The sequence below is a fragment of the Dasypus novemcinctus genome, chromosome 23 (genome assembly GCF_030445035.2).
Source record: "Dasypus novemcinctus isolate mDasNov1 chromosome 23, mDasNov1.1.hap2, whole genome shotgun sequence".
Lineage (NCBI taxonomy): Eukaryota > Metazoa > Chordata > Mammalia > Cingulata > Dasypodidae > Dasypus > Dasypus novemcinctus.
In genome coordinates this window covers 26,202,789-26,220,833 of record NC_080695.1, presented here as the reverse complement: position 1 = coordinate 26,220,833, position 18,045 = coordinate 26,202,789, and the positions used below count along the sequence as shown (strand labels likewise).

Sequence of the window (18,045 nt, the reverse complement as noted above, 5' to 3'; positions counted from 1 at the left end):
ATCTGAGAGCTAGGGGGTGATTGCTATTGGGTATGTCAATGGATCTAGAAATTTTACGTTCCTTCTTTTTTGAAGTATAAAAATCTACCATCAGCTCACATTTAGACTCCAAACCAATTCAGGACTACAGGTTTTTGGGTTTTTTTTAAAAAGACACATTTATTTTTTATTTCTCTCCCCCCTTCCCCTCTGCCCCATCCCCCAGTTGCCTGCTCTCTGTGTCCATTCACTGTGTATTATTCCGTGTCCTCTTGCATTCTTGTCTGTGGCACTGGGAATCTGTGTCTCTTTTTGTTGCCTCATTTTGCTGCATGAACTCTCCATGTGTGTAGCACCACTCCTGAGCAGACAGTGCTTTATTCAGGCAGGGTGGCTCCACTTGTGGGTGCACACTCCTTGCACTTGGGGCTCCCCTACATGGGGGACTCCCTTGCATGGCAAGGCACTCCTTGTGTGCATCAGCACTGAGCATGGGCCAGCTCTCCACACAGATCAGAAGGCCCTGGGTTTGAGCCCTGGACCTCCCATATGGTAGGCAGACACTCTATCAGTTGAGCCAAATCTGCCTCCTAAGATTACAAGCTTTTTACTTGACCTCTTTGGGCATTCTTCTGCATTTGTTTTTCTTCTATGCTAAAAACTCTGCTTGCCAATCTTACCAACATCCATTTTTATTCCTTATCCCTCAATGTATGCAGAACTCAGAATGACAATACCAATCTTATCGACAGCATTTTCACTATAGAAAAGTTAAAATCTTTTTTGAAAATAAGGAATTTTTTAATAACATACAACAAAACATTAGCAAATGGAATTCAAAAATACATAAAAATCAACTTTTTTTTTTGCAAATGAATAAAAAACAATGGCAAAATAAATAAGTGCTTACATACAAAAGTGGAAAGTATGCATCTCCAGCAGATCCACACTACAAGAAATGTTAAAAGGTGTGCATTAGGCAGAAGGAACATGATGCCAGTGAGAAATCCACAACAATACAAAAGAATCAACAGCACTGGAAATGGTTTATACATGAGTAAATTTATAAGATACATTTTTTCTTTAAAAATTTCTTCTGAAGATGATTATTTAAAAAATAACAAATTCTTTTGGGGTTTATACATGTAAATTTAAAATGTTTAACAATAGTAGCATAAAAGGTGAGATGGAAGTAAGTAGAAAGATGCTATATTAAGGTAATTCTACCATACACGAAGTGGTACAATGCCTCTACCAACAGAGATAAGGTAAAAATTTATACGACATGGAAGCAGATGCGGCTCAAGCGATTGAGTTCCCATCTACCATTTAGTAGGTCCAGGGTTTGATTTCCGGGGCCTCCTGGTGAATGCAAGCTAGCACACACAGTGAGCTCACCTGAGCAGAGTTCTGGCTCACACAGGAGTGCAGGACTTCATGGCAAGTTTACCTGAGTGAAGAGCTAGTGAAGCCAGATGGCGCAACAAAAAGAGACACAGAGCAGAGACAATAAGAGTCACAGCAAACCAAGGAGATAAGGTGGCACAAGTGATTGAACACCTCTTTTCCACTCCAGCCACCTAAAGAGAAGGAAAGACAGAAAAGAACTCACAGCAAATGGACAAAGAGAACAGACAATGGGGGTGGGGCAGAGGGAAATAAATAGATCTTTAAAATAAATTTATACTGCAAACCCTAAACAACAACTAACCTTAAAAAAAGTAAGTCTCAGCCAATATCTCACATAAGGAGATGACGTAGGTTTAAAGAACACTTTAAAAATTTATCAAAAAGAAGGCAGAGAAAGTGAAAAAACAACAATAAAGAACAGAGAAGAAAATAGAATCAAATTTCATCATAAACATATCAATAAGCACATGAATATTAATAGTCTAAAGACCTTAAATAAATGGCACAGATGATAAGATTGGATAAAAATCAAGACCCAACTATATGGCCAAGAAGAACTTCACTTTAAAGATGACACATAAAAGGGAAAGTAAAAGAGTAGAAAAAGACATACCATGGTAACACTAGTCAAAAGAAAGGCAGAGTGTTTATATTACCAGAAAAAGGCGATTTCAGGACAAAGAATACTGACATAGATAACGTCATTTAATAAAAAGGGTCAATTAATAAAGAGGCTTCAAATAGTCTAAACTGCATGTGTGCAATTACTAATAAAGCTTCAAAACACAAGAGCAGAAATGAATAGAACTGCAAGGAAAAATAAACAAATGCACAGTTAAAGTCAGCAATTCCAATACCCTGTCTTAGTAATTGATACAAAAGCAGGAAAGACTTGAGCTATAATATCCACCAACTTCATTTGAGTGTTCTTTACAGAACACTATGTGCAAAAATATCAGAATAAACATTCTCAAATGCCTCTGGAACAATAATCAAAATTGACCTATTGTGGGCCATAAAACAAGCCTCAATAAATTCGGAAGGACAATAATGGAATTAGATTAGAAATCAATAATAGAGACTTACTTGAAAACATGGAAAATAATAACACATTTCTAAAACACCATGGAATAAAGATGAAATCAAAGGTAAATTATAATGTATTTTGAACTGCATGAAAATGAAAACACAACATCTGCTTGTGGGATGCCACTACAGCAGTATTTAAGGAAAGATGTAAACAACCCAATATCTATAACAGGAAATAAAATGATCTCAAAACGATGGATTTAGTTTCTACATCAAGAAACAGGAAAAGTAAGAGCAAATTGAATCCATGAAAAGCAGAAAAAAAAGAAAATTATATAGACTGTAGTGGAAATCAATGTGACCACAAACAAAAATAATAGAGAATTATCAGAACATTAAAACTTAAAAACCTCTAGTCATAGATAGCAGGAAAATAAAAAAGAATATACAAATTACTGTTATGGGAATAAGAGGTATGAAACCCCTAACAATTCTATGGTTATTGAAAAGGATGATAAAGAAATATTAAAAACACCTTTACGTAATAGATTTGACAGTTGAGATAAAATAGACAAATTCCTAGAAAGTCACAAATGATCCCAAATCACTGAAGAATAAATAGATAACCTGAGTTGCCCTGTATATATTAAAGAAATTTTTATTACATAGAAATCTCCCCACAAAGAACTCAAGGCTGAGAGGGCTTCTCTGGTGAATTCTACTGAATATTTAAGGAATAAATAATACCAAAACTATGGAAACTTTTCCAAAAAGATTGAAGAGGAAAGACTAATTCCCAATCAGAAATGCCCTAATACTAAAATTAGGTTTTGCATTACCTACTTCTGGTCAACATAGTCTGTAGGTTCTAGCCAGTGATAGCACACATAAACAAGAAGCAAACAAACAAATAACAAATAAAATGCATGTACATAGGGAAAGAAGAAATAAAATTATCTTTTTATGCAGATGACATGGCTGGCTATGTAAAAAATCCAATGGAATCTACAAAAAAGATACAAAAACTAATTGTTTGACAGTTCCTTATAATATTGAACTTAAATATGTTTGTGATCAATATTTTGTCAGAACTGCTTCTCTTTCTTTCTCTGAAACTTTTCTTCTAATATTGTTTTCGCAATGTCTAACATCAAAGTGTAGGGTAGGAGTTCTAACTTAAAAACCTCGGTCCTTTATTGTAATAAAAATTATGAAAGAAGCATTATCAGTAAAATTTGATAAGAAAAAAAACCTAACAATTAGCTTTGTGTTTCTTTAGGGGAGAAAAGTAGAGCTTTATTTTACATGAATTTTTTTTAAACAAATCAATTCCATCCACTTGTCCCATGGGATCTAATCCCCCTCTCAATCAGAATCAGAGCAGGTATCACCACCCTAAAATCCTCAAGAGTGAGGAATGAACAAACATAAGGGAAAATGCAACCATGGACAAATGTAGACTTACTAATATTCTAAAAATGGGACAATTGTAACATACATATAAAAGCAGTGACAACCAGAGGTAATGAGGAGAGGGAGAAGGAAGAATAAGTATAAAATGGGGCACTTGGGGGACATTGGAATTGTCCTACATGACATTGCAATGATGAGTAAAGGCCATTATACGTTTTGTCATAACGTATAAAATTGTGTGGTTCAAAGTTTAAACTATAATGAAAACAGTAGCCCAATGTTAGTAGCAGTGCTTCAATATGAGTACAACAATTATAATAAGTGTACTACAATAGTGAAAGATATTGTTAATTGGGAAGTGAGGGAGGGGGAGAAGGTGGGGTATATAGGAACTCATATTTTTATGTAGCATTTCTGCAATCTAAAACTCCCTTTAAAATTAAAATTAAAAGAATTTTTTATAAATTATTAGTAGCCATTAATTTATTTGGCATTCTTAAAACCCAGTGTTTATGCTTCAATTTGGCTGAAAGTTCCTTTTGTTCAAAATCTTTCCCATCATCTGAATGTCATGGTTTACCACACAAAGAGAAAAAATATGCACATGGCACGTTGGACTTAACCAGGCAGTCCTATACAACCTCTGTGGATTTTAGATTAATCCAGCATCCAGAAAACTCTAATGAAAATCAGGCATAGTCAAATAAGCATCAGCACATTTGAAAACACAATCTGGTCTCCTGTTAGTAATTTAATTTACAGTTTAGCAAGAGTTACTAAAATTAGCTTAAGCTCAAGTTCTTTTCTCAGACTGTGAGGTGACATTCATGGCATATTATCATAATTGTTTCTGAGTCCTCTCACATTCATATTACTTACTTTGTAGGACCCCCAAGTGTACCGGCAGCCTCTGATGATTCTTTTTCCTACTTTTACTTCATCCATACTCCCAACCACAGCAAAGATTAAAAGTCCCGGAAGTGAAACCATGACATCAATGCATTCCTTAGTAGCAATATGGCTTACTATGTTATTCTTATTACTGTTATGGAAATAACAGAGGCAGGAATATCATACAAAATTTACTCAAAAAGAGGTCTGCCATGCCTCATGGAAGACTGGGTAGTGAATATGAGCTAACTGATTTCAACACTCATTAATAGCAAGCCATAAGTCCCAATGAAGTACAAATGCAATTTAGACCATTGAGAATCAGGGGGAGTCTGGAGAATGAGGCAAAACCCAAGCTGGATCTGGGAAGATGAGGAGCAAAGCAGGGATGAAAATCTTAGGTACAGAGGATGCTTTGAATAGGATACAGAAGCAGAAATAACAAGATAGAACTGTTTGCCTGAAGTTATTAAGTATTTGGTCTACCTGAATAGGAGGGTTGATATAAATGAAATGTTTAAGGCTAAAATTACTAAACTTTGTATTAAATATTTATATTTAGTAATTAAAAGCAAAATATAAAAAGAATTATATACCATGACCAAGTGGGGTTTATTCCAGGAATGCAAGTTACTTTAACACCAAAAGTCCATTAATGTAATATAACATATAAAAAGAATAAAAATAAACAAACAAAATGACATAAGCATCTCTTTGGATGCAGAAAAAGCATTTGACAAAATCCAGTACTGGGGCGGAGCAAGATGGTAGCTGAGTGAACTTGCCTGATAGTATCTCCTGCAGGGAAGCAACTGGACGGCGTTGGAGCCTCTTCGGGACCAGGCTGTTTCAGAACTTTTGTGGGTCGGGAGGTATCTGGACATGGATTTGGTGGGAAGGTAACAAAGAAAATACGTGTATAAAATATACAGGGAGGTCCCGGCTGGAGCGGAAAGTTCCCTCCTTGGGTGGGCGGAGCCGCGGCATTGGGCACTCCTCCCCACTGGGCGCTGTTGCAGCGGTTTTTTTTTTTTAATTTTTTTGGAGGCTCTGCAGTACTGGGGAATTCATAAGCCCTGAGCGGCCTATTGGGGGGTTAATAGGACAGGAGGCGCTTGCAGACTGATTTGGGGAGACAAACGGGAGTTTTATGGCAAAGCGGGGGGAATTTTTGATTGCAGACACAAACAATAGCGCTTCCGCCTAGAGCCACGCCCCCCCCCCAAACCCGGCTGCCAATCTACAGTGGACTTAAAGTGATAGCAATAAAGAGATGCCACCAGGGTCTGATAGGGTGGGAGATGTTTGGAAGCTGATTAGGGGAATATTTTGCGAAGCATGGGAATTTCGGGTTTGGACTCTGTTATTAGCATTTCCGGCTGGAGCCCCTCCCCCAGACCTGGCTATTGATCTGAATCATTAAATTGGCTGCACCCTAGAGGCGCTCCCAGGTGGCCGTTCGGGGGATCACAGGGTGGGAGGGGTCCTGAAGTCAACTGGTGATATATCCACAGAAAAGACCCCAGTGAGTGAGTGAATTGTTGGGTACAGAACACAGGATAGAGCTTGTGGATGTGACCGCACCCATAGGGCCGGCACCCAGCTGCGGGGATCCCTGAAGGCTGTGATGCACTGTGGTGCTCCCAGGCTTCCTGTTAACCCGACTTCAGGTTGCCAGGTCTGAGTCCCCTAAACCTTGGCGGCTCACACCCCAGAGACTCACATCTCTTGAGACCTCGATATCTCAGATTTTCCATCCCTGAATCCATCATGCCCTGAGGTCCATCTGAGGTCCTTGAATGTCCTAGCCCTCAACGTTTGCATTTTTTATTTTTATTTTCTTTTGTTTTGTTTTTGTTTTTATTCTATTTTTATTTTCTATTTTTTTAAATGTTCTGATTGCTAACATTGCATTATCCCCTAGTCTTTTCTCCCAGCATATCCCCCAAAGTCTTTTTTTTTCCCTCTTTCTCTTGTCCCCCATCTTCTTCTTATTCTATTTTATCTTAACTATACAATAGGTGCTACAGGAAACACCTCACATTTGCTGGGTTACCTCATCCTCCACTGCCTCATTTCCGTGAGAATAGATTTTGGCTATCTACACTATCCCCTTTCCCCTACATCTTGATATTCACCATCATCTACTATCTCTCCTATATTCCACCCCACTTTCTTTGATCCACAAAGTGTCTAACTCTTAATTTCTAATACCTTTGTTTTGTTTTCTGTCTGTTATGCATTCTTGAAAATATTACCTTTCTTTTCTCTTTCCCTCTCTCACGAAAACAATAGCTTTTTAGTTCATACCATCTTCCTCCCATATTTAGTCGTCTGCCTCATTATACGTACTCTACCTACTGCTATAACTCTACACAATTTACATGAATCTAACCTCCATCCTCCCAGATCTCATATTGTTGCTTTGTTAACATATATCACTAATACTACTTTACACACTTTTTCCTTGCTTACACAATTGCCTTTCCCCAGCACTAATGCTTTCCTTTAAAGTCAACTTAACCAGCAATAAGAAATTAGAATAAGAAGACCAAAGTGACAAAGAGAAGATATAACACTTATGCCAAAACAACGGCTAATTAATCTCCAAGACTAGACAAAGAAGCTAAGGAACTGATTAAACCCGTCAAGATAATATGATGACCAGACAGCAACAAAAATCTACAAACCAAACCAGTAATCAGGAAAACATCGCTGAATCCAATCAACAAACTAAAAATCAGTAAGGGGATCAGAACTTCGCACAAGCAATGAAAGATCTCAGAACATTTATCACCGACAAATTTCATGAAGTAAAGGAAGAGGTTAACAACATGAAGAAAACACTTGGAGGGGAAATTGCAGATATACGCAAAAAGATAACGGATATGATGGAAACGAACACCACAGTTCAAGAAATCAAAAATACACTTGCAGCAAATATCAGCAGACTAGAAGAGGCAGAGCAGAGAATTAGTGATGTGGAAGACAGTACATCGGAAATCAAACAGATAGTAGAAGTGGTCGATAAAAAGATAGAAAAAAATCCAGCTAGGACTTAGGGACCTGAATGATAATGCAAAACGCTCAAACATACGTATTATACGCATTCCAGAAGAAGAGGAAAAGGGAAAGGGGTCAGAAGGAATCTTGCAGGAAATAATGGCTGAAAACTCCCCAAATCTACTGAAAGAGACAGATGTACATATCGAAGAAGCACAGCGCACTCCACTGGTCATAAACCCCAACAGGCCCACCCCAAGACATCTACTTGTCAAATTATCCAATGCTCAAGACAAAGAGAAAATTCTAAAAGCAGCAAGACTAAAGAAAACCATCACATACAAGGGAAGCTCCATAAGATTAAGTGCTGATTTCTCATCTGAAACCATGGAGGCAAGAAGGCAGTGGTATGATATAGTCAAGGTACTAAAGGAAAAAAATTTCCAACCAAGAATACGCTATCCAGCTAAACTAGCATTCAAAAATGATGGAGAGTTCAAAATATTCGCAGATAAACAGAAACTGAAAGAGTATACCAACAAGAACCCTGCCCTTCAAGAAATTCTAAAGGGAGTTCTGCAGGAAGAAAGGAAAAAACAGGACAGGCAGAGTTGGAGGAGAGTGTAAGAGCAACAAAAAAAGACAAAAAAAGAAGGAAAAAAGCAAACAAAATATGAGAAACATAAGTCCTAACATAATATGTCAAACATAAATAATTTCCTGAAAGTAATAACACTGAATGTTAATGGATTAAACTCACCTGTCAAAAGATTCAGACTGGAAGATTGGATAAGAAAATATGACCCATCTATATGCTGTCTACAAGAAACATATCTTAGACTCAGGTATTCAAAGAGCTTGAAAGTGAATGGCTGGAAAACAATCTTACAAGCAAACAATAACCAAAAAAAGGCAGGAGTAACTATATTAATATCAGACAAAATAGACTTTAAATGTGAAATGATTGTGAAAGACAAAGATGGATACTACATATTAGTGAAAGGGATAATCTTTCAAGAAGAATGAACAATCATAAATATTTATGCTCCTAACAAGGACGCCTCCAAACACATGAGGCAAACACTGGAAAAACTAAGTGAAAGAATAGATGTCTCTGCAATTATACTGGGAGACTTTCATACACCAATACCAACTTTGGACAGAACATCTCAAAAGAGAATCAATAAAGAAACAAAAACTTTGAACAGTATATTAGAGGAGCTGGACCTAATAAACATATACAAATCATTACACCCGAATACAGCAGGACATACCTTTTTCTAAACTGCACATGGGTTTTTCTCCAAGATAGACCATATGCTAGGCCAAAAAGAAAGGCTCAATGAATTCAGAAAGATTGAAATCATACAAAATAATATCTCTGACCATAATGGAGTAAAGCTGGAAATCTGCAAGGGCCAGAGGCCCAGATTTCACACCAAGATATGGAAATTAAACAGCACACTCTTAGAAAAACAGTGAGTTACGGAGGAAATCTCTAAAGAAATTAATAACTACCTTGAAACTAATGAAAATGATAACATATCCAAACTTATGGAATGCAGCAAAAGCAGTACTGAGAGGGAAAACTATAGCCATAAATTCATACTTCAAAAAAGAAGAAAGCGCTAAAATTGAAGAACTAACTGCACATTTGGAGGAATTAGTAAAAAAAAGCAACAAAATAACCCCACAGGAAGAAGAAAGAAATAAAGAACAAAGCTAAGAGCAGAATTAAATGAATTAGAAATTAAGAAAACACTTGAAAAGATTAAAAAAACCAAGAGCTGTTTCTTTGAGAAGATCAGTAAAATTGAGAAACCCTTAGCTAGACTAAAAAAGAAAAGAAGAGAGAAGAGGCAAATACACAAAATAAGAAATGAGAAAGGAGACATCACCACTGACCCCATAGAAATAAACACTATCATAAGAGGATACTTTGAAAAACTATATTCCAACAGAAATGACAATTCAGGGGAACTGGACAAATTCCTAGAAACACATAAGCAGCCTATATTGATGAAAGAAGAAATTGACAATCTCAACAAACCAATCACAAGTAAAGAGATAGAATCATTCAAAAAACATTTGACATGATACAGCACCCTTTCTTGATAAAAACACTGCAAAAGATCAGAATACAAGGAAATTTTCTGAACATGATAAAGAGTATATATGAAAAACGCACAGCCAACATCGTTTACAATAGTGAAATCCTAAAATCTTTCCCTCTAAGATCAGGAACAAGACTAGGATGCCCACTATCACCTCTTCTATTTAACATTGACTTAGAAGTACTTGCTTGAGCACTGAGGCAAGAACCAGATATAAAAGACATTCAAACTGGAAAGGAAGAAGTTAAATTTTCATTATTTTCAAATGATATGATCCTATACATAGAAAACCCTGAGAGATCTACAACAAAGCTTCTAGAACTCATAAATGAGTTTAGTAAAATGGCAGGTTATAAGGTCAATGCACAAAAATCAGTAACATTTCTGTACACCAATAATGAGCAAGCTCAGGAGGAAATCAAGAAACAAATACCATTTACAATAGTAAATTAAAAAATCAAATACCTATGAATAAATTTGAATATGGAAAAACTTATACACAGAGAAATACACAACACTGTTCAAGGAAATCAAAGAAGACTTAAATAAATGGTAGAATATTCCCTGTTCGTGGATAGGAAGACTAAATATTATTAAGATGTTTATCCTATCAAAACTGTTCTACACATTCAATGCAATCCCAATAAAAATCAGGACAGCATTCTTTAATGAACTAGAAAAACTAGCTATGAAATTGATTTGGAAAGGAAAGAGGCCTAGAATAGCCAATTACTCTCTGAAAAAGAAAAACAAAATTGGAGGAATCACAATACCTGACTTCAAAACATACTACAAAGCTACAGTAGTGAAAACAGCATGGTATTGGCACAAGGATAGACACACAGACCAATGGAAACAAATTGAGAATTCTGACATAGATCATCATATATATAGTCATATAATATTCGATAAAGCCACCAAATTCTCTCAACTGGGAGAGAATGGCCTATTCAACAAATGGTGCCTGGAGAACTGGATATCCATATGTAAAAGAATGAAAGAGGATTACCAACTCACACCTTATACCAAAATCAACTCAAGATGGATCAAAGACCTAAATATAAGAGCCAAGACCATAAAGACTTTGGAAAGCAGTGCAGGGAATATCTACAAGAACTCGTAATAGGAAATGGCTTCATGAACTTCACACCAAAAGCATTAGCAGGAAAAGAACAAATAGATAAATGGAACTTCCTGAAAATTAAAGCCTTCTGCAGTTCAAAGGAGTTTGTCAAGAAAGCGAAAGAGAGCCTACACAATGGGAGAAAATATTTGGTCATCATATATCTGATAGGAGACTTATAATCTGCATATACAAAGAACTCCTATATCTTGAAAAGAAAAAGAAAAACAACCCATTTAAAAAATGGGAAAAAATTTTAAAAAGACACTTCACCAAGGAAGAAATACAAATGGCCAAAAAACACATGAAAAAAATGCTCCAAATCTCTAGCTATTAGGGAAATGCAAATCAAAACTACAATGAGATACCATCTTACTCCCATAAAATTGGCAGCAATGAAAAATACGAAGACTACAAATGCTGGAGAGGATGTGGAGGAATGGGAACACTCACCAACTGCTGGTGGGAATGCAGAAGGATCCAACCATTCTGGAGGACAGTTTAGCAGTTTCTCAAAAAACTAGCTATAGATTTGCCATATGACCCAGCAATTCCACTGCTGGGTATATACCCAGTAGAACTGAAAACAAGGACACAAACCGATATATGCACACCAATGTTCATAGCAGCATTGTTCACTATTGCCAAAGTTTGGAATCAACCCGAATGCCCATCAACAGATGAATGGATAAATAAAATGTGGTATATACATACAATGGAATACTACTCAGCTTTTAGAACGAATACACTACAAACACATGTAATAACATGGATGAATCTTGAGAACCTTATGTTGAGTGAAGCAACCCAGGCACTGAAAGGCAAATACTACATGACCTCAATGATATGAAATAAGTAAACCAAGCTGCCTCAGAGAGCTAGGGACTGGATGATAGGCTTAAAGGAAATTGGGGTGTAGAGGAAGGATGCAAGCTGACACCTACATAGGTGAAATCTATGATAAGCTGGAGGTAAGTATTTGTACAAGGAAGGGATAAAATGGGGGCATAGGGTTACCTTTGGATGAGGCTTTGCAGTCTTGAAGGGGGCTAGGGATTGGAGGATGGGTAATATTGCCCAAGAAATTGGGGGAAGGGTTGGGGAACATATGAACATAGGAGTTTGTCAGGTGTTTGGTTGAGAGTATAATGCTGAGAAAACTTTTCAAAAATATAATAAGCAGGGTTACCTGTTTAAGATACTTAAAGGGGATAATCTGATGCAGGGCAGGCTTCTAGGGACTGTGTGAGTGCTCATTTTGCCATAGTGGGTTATATCATTGGATAGAGACACATATAATGTGAGCGAAGGTATACCCACATCCTAGGGAGGACTGATGTTCTCAAATAGAGGGAATTGTATCTCTTGAGAGAAATGGTGGCTCCCAATGCATTAGGGAAGTTGAGCATGTCAAGCCCTCAACACTGTTGCAAGTATCTCTGAACATGGCCCTTCAAGCAATGAAGATTGACTGTCACTGTGGGCCCTAAGGGGAGGAGGAAAGAGGCATTGAATAGATGGAATCAATGTAAATGTGTGGGCAATAGAAGTGTTCCACAAGATGAGCAAGGATGGATATAAGACATGTTAAATTACACCAAAAATATATAGGGGCTGATAGGCTAAAATGTAAATCATAATGTAAACATAAGATAACTAAAAATTTAGAAAATTGTATAGTCCAAAATATAAACCACAATGTAAACCCAAATGTTTACCTTGTTTGAAAGCTATTGTCTTAAAAAATCTGTACATCAGTTTCAGTAAATATAGTATAAACATGTAAAAAGATTATTGCTGTGGAGGGGAAAAGGGTTTTATGTTGGATATGTGGAAGTACTGTATATTGTATATATGAATTACTGTGATCTAAAACTTTTGTGAAGATAAGCTTAATAATTAGGGGAAAAAAAGAAAAGAAAAGAAAAGAAAAGATGTAGACACTGAGGAAAAGACAGAAGAAGTTGCCTTGCCAATTTGCATAAACGGCAACACTTATTGCAGTGATAGAAGGCAAAACATCAAAAAAAAGCTTTTGCATTTTTTAATTTTTGATATCCCAATTTATTTTTACCTTAATTTTCCTAAATTAATATCTATTCTATATCTAACTTTTAAACTCATCACTATATTCCATTTTACTCTTAATGGAACCTGGTAATACATTGGGCTTCATTTTTGAAGAATTTTTGGATCAGAGAGAGGTTCAACAATGGCAGGGGATGAACACTGGTGAGGGATGTTACTGACAGGGCACACATGGTCGGCAGGGAGTTCTACAGGGCACATACCCAGAGTACATAAAAATGTTTGGATATTTTTATAGTGGTTACAATGAAAACAACAACTGAGGGAGTGCTGAGTTCCTAACCAGGGGAGCTCTATCACAGTCCCTAAAGGAACAGCAAAAACCCCCCAAGAGCAATGGCAAAGTCCAAAAAAGAAGGAAGGTCCAACAATGAGCCCTTGATACTAATGACTATGCTTGTAAGCCTGTGCACCTGAAATAAGAACAAGGCCTAGAGCTGCAGGATGCCTAAGAGTTCCCTCCTGAGTGCCTCCGTGTTGTTCAAATGTGGCCAGTCTCAAAGCCAAGCTCAGCATGTAAATGCGTTGCTTTCCCTTCAGAGTGGGACATGACTCCCGGGAATGAGCCTCCCTGGTGCAGAGGGATTACTACCAAGTACCAGCTGATGATGGAACTAGAAAATGACCTTGAATAAAAGGGTCAACTCGGACCAGCAGAATAGGTCAGTCTACATATAATACCAGGAGTTAAAAATGCTTTTTGAGGGAAACGGACTTGGCCCAGTAGTTAGAGCTTCCGTCTACCACATGGGAGGTCCGCGGTTCAAACCCCGGGCCTCCTTGACCCATGTGGAGCTGGCCCATGCGTAGTGCTGATGCGCGCAAGGAGTGCCGCCCAACGCAGGGGTGTCCCCCGTGTGAGGGAGCCCCACGTGCAAGGAGTGCACCTGTAAGGAGAGCCGCCCAGTGCGAAAGAAAGTGCAGCCTGCCCAGGAATGGCGCCGCCCACACTTCCCGTGCCGCTGATGACAACAGAAGAGGACAAACAAACAAGATCCAGCAAATAGACACAGAGAACAGACAACCAGGGAAGGGGGGGGGTAATTAAATAAATAAATAAATGTTTTTTTTTTTAATGCTTTTTGACCTGAATCAAGGGGGAAATGGAAAGGACAAATGAGTTTATATGGCTATGAATCTCCAAAAAAGAGCTGGGAGGTTATCAGAGGGATCGCCCTTATACACACCTCAGCAGAGTCCCAGAGACAGATAAAGTAGATACAACCCCAGATATTGGTTCTTCTGAGGATGACAGAGACCCACAGGTTCTATGGTCATCGCAGATGGAGTTCAATGCCATGTCAGTTGGCCCTTCTTTGGAGTTTATGTTTCTGTGTGATGGAGCTGGACTCAGATGTGATCTTTTCTCACAAGTCTCTCCTGTTACATTTACCAAAACTCTAGTTGGTGCTGGGGTTTAATATATACTCAGAGAATCTGAATCTCTGGACTGACCATATGATAGCCAGGCCCTGAGCCTAAACAGACTTCAGCTTCTACACTCTGATTTATTGGACTTACCCCACTCAGCCAACATGGAGTTGAAGAAGGTCAACCACCACACCATGGAGCCAAGAGTGGCTACAACTGAAAGCAGGAGGATTGCATCCAGCATCCAGGTGGAATCGAAGCCCCCTTTTGATATAGATGTAGAGTGGACACAACCAATGCAAATTCCACAGGATGGAGGAACAGAATATGGATTACAGTGTACTTACTGATATTCTATTCATGAACTACTGTGATTAGTAATCACAGAAAGTGTGGCACTGGTGTGGAGAAAGTGGCCATGGTGGCTGCTGGGGGTGGGGATGGGAGGAAGAGATGAGATGTGGAGGCATTTTCGGGACTTGGAGTTGTCCTGGGTGGTGCTGCAGGGCCAATTACCGGACATTGTGTGTCCTCCCATGGCCCACTGGATGGAACGTGGGAGAGTGTGGGCTACGATGTGGACCATTGACCAAGAGGTGCAGCAGTGCTCAGAGATGTATTCACCAATTACAATGAATGTCTCATGATGATGGAGGAGATTGTTGCTATGGGGGAAGGAGTGGGGTGAGGAGGTTGGCGTGTACATGGGGACCTCATATTTTCTGAATGTAATAAAAAATAATAATTAATTTTTTTTAAATACGCTTTTTGAACTGAATAAAAGGGGGAAATGGAAAGGACAAATGAGTTTATTTGGCTATGAGTCTCCAAAAAGAGTCGGGAGGTTACCAGAGGGGTCGCCCTTATGCACACCTCAGCAGAGTCGCAGAGACAGATAAAGTAGATACAAACTCAGGTATTGGTTCTTCTGAGGGCTAATGAGACCCACAGGTTCTATGGTCATCGCAGATGGAGTTCAGTATTATGTCAGTTGACCCTACTTTGGAGTTTGTGTTTCTGTGTGATGGAGCTGGACTCAGATGTGATCTTTGTCCACAAGCCTCTCCTGTTACTTTTACCAGATCTGTAGTTGATGCTGGACTTTAGTGTATACCCAGGGGACCTGAATCTCTGAACTGACCATTTGATAGCCAAGCCCTGAGCCTCAACAGACTTGCAATTCCTGCACTCTGGTTTATTGGACTTACCCCACTCAGCTAACATGGAGGTGAAGAAGGTCAACCACCACACCAGGGAGCCAAATGTGCCTACAACTGAAAGTAGAATTGCATCCAGCATCCATGTGGAATCTAAGCCCCCTCTTGACATAGATGTGGAGTGGACACAACCATTCTATGGTCCACAAGATGGAGGAATAGAGTATGGATTAGAGTGGGCTTATTGATATTCTATACATGAATTATTGTGATTAGTAATCGAAGAAAATGTGGCATTGGTGTGGAGAAAGTGTCCATGGTGGCTGCTGGGGGTAGGGAGTGGGAGGAAGAGATGTGATATGGGGGCATTTTCGGGGATTGGAGTTGTCCTGGGTGGTGCTGCAGGGGCAGTTACTGGACTTCGTATGTCCTCCCATGGCCCAATGGGTGGACCATGGGAGAGTGTGGGCTATGATGTGGACCATTGACCATGAGGTGCAGTGGTGCTCAGAGATGTATTCACCAAGTGCAATGAATGTCTCATGATGATGTAGGAGGTTGTTGTTATGGGGGGAGGAGTTGGGTGAGTGGGGTGGGTGGTTATATGCGGACCTCATACTTTTTGAATATAACATTAAAAAAAAAACACCAAAGAAGTGTGACTTTTAGTATAATTAGGAAAACTTCTTCCAGGTTTCCTTTCTTTTTTCTGTGAATACTTTTGTAGTTAGAGCTAATTAAGACTAGTCTGACTGGAGCTACTAAACATTCTTCACAGGCTTGTGATAAGAGCTGGATCACAAAGAGAAAAGCAAGGGAAGCGGACTTGGCCCAGTGGTTAGGGTGTCCGTCTACCACATGGGAGGTCCGTGGTTCAAACCCTGGGCTTCCTTGACCTGTGTGGAGCTGGCCCCTGCACATTGCTGATGTGCACAAGGAGTGCCTTGCCACGCAGGGGTGTCCTCCGTGTGGGGAGTCCCACGCACAAGGAGTGCTCCCCATAAGGAGAGCCACCCAGCGCGAAGGAAAGTGCAGCCTGCCTAAAAGTGGTGCTTCACACACAGAGAGCTGACACAAGATGACGCAACAAAAAGAGACACAGATTCCCATGCTGCTGACAACAACAGAAGCAGTAGAAACAAGACTCAGCAAATGGACACAGAGAACAGACAACTGGGGTGGCGAGGGGGTCGGGAGAGAAATAAATAAATCTTAGAAAGAAATAAAAACAAAGAGAAAAGCAAATTTTTACAACCTAGGGGTGAAGTGAAATAGGTCATGGTCTGCTACCAATGGAGTCCAAAATCCTCGTTGTCTCATATTTCATAGGAAATTAAATGCATCTTTAGGTTTATTCTTTCCACTCATGCTATTTTTGAAACGAAATGTTTGTGAAGATGGTGATTTGGACTTTGATACCAACTTGAATTATTTTATAGGTTCATGTGAATATATTTTAAGTGAAGTAGATAACTAGCTTGTGGGAGAATGACCCCACCATCCAATAACAAGAAATCCCTGACTACCCTTTAAAACTTGCCAGACTCAAAGAATCTAAAATTAGAACTGAACCAGCCTTTCTGTGATGGTTGTTCCTTATATTCTAAGTTTGCAGGAAATTCCTCCTTCCCTAGGCACCTTACCATATATGGATGTGGAGATCCCTTACTCTGCCTCAAAATTGCCATTCCTCTCTTGAACCTCCAAACAATTCTGATGTGCACTCTAGAACTCAAGGTCATCAACTAAAACTTCTATGTCCTCAACCTCTTCTTTTTTATTCTAGAAACAGTTTTATTGAGATAGAATTCACATACCATGCAATCTATCTAGTTAAAATTTACCACTCAATAGCATTTAATATATTCACAGTTTGTATCCATCACTACGATTTTAGAACACATAGACACAAACTATAGATTTCATTAAAAGATAGAACCAATTTTAGAAACAGATGTGCGCATACCATAGAAACCACAGCACAATAATAGACAACTTGCTAATTAACTGTTTCCCTGGTAACTGTAGAGAAACATGAAAAAACAGTAGTAGAAACAGAAGAAAATTCTCTTACCTGATGACTGAAAACACAGGCTGTGATAGAGGGTCTCACTGGATTTTAGGTGAACAAACAGATTTTGACCTCAACGCAACATATGAGAGTTCAAAGACTGGCTCATAATTTTTTATCCATCCTCTCAGTCTGTCTTTTTAATGGGAAGTTCAAATCATTGCCATTCAATGCTTTATTAAAAAGGTGTTTCTTACTTCATTCATTTTGTGCTTTGGCTTTCTGTTGTTATAGCTTAGTATGGTCTACCTTTTTACACCTTAATTTATACTACCTGAAAACCTTCATTTCTACATGCTTCTCCAAGTCTCTTACCTGTAATTTTCCTTTCAGTCTGCAGCTCTCCCTTTACCATCTCTTGTAATTCTGGTCTTTAAGTAGTGTACTCTCTCAATT

The 18,045-nt window shown here is 38.6% G+C and overlaps 1 long non-coding RNA gene and 1 pseudogene across 1 annotated transcript in view; one reads left to right on the top strand and one right to left on the bottom strand.

The window, feature by feature from the left end:
• The window catches only part of LOC139437432 (septin-14-like), a 158,944-nt pseudogene that overhangs the window by 74,055 nt on the left and 66,844 nt on the right, over positions 1–18,045 (bottom strand).
• The window catches only part of LOC139437408 (uncharacterized), a 57,653-nt gene that overhangs the window by 18,968 nt on the left and 20,640 nt on the right, over positions 1–18,045 (top strand). The window lies entirely within an intron of this gene.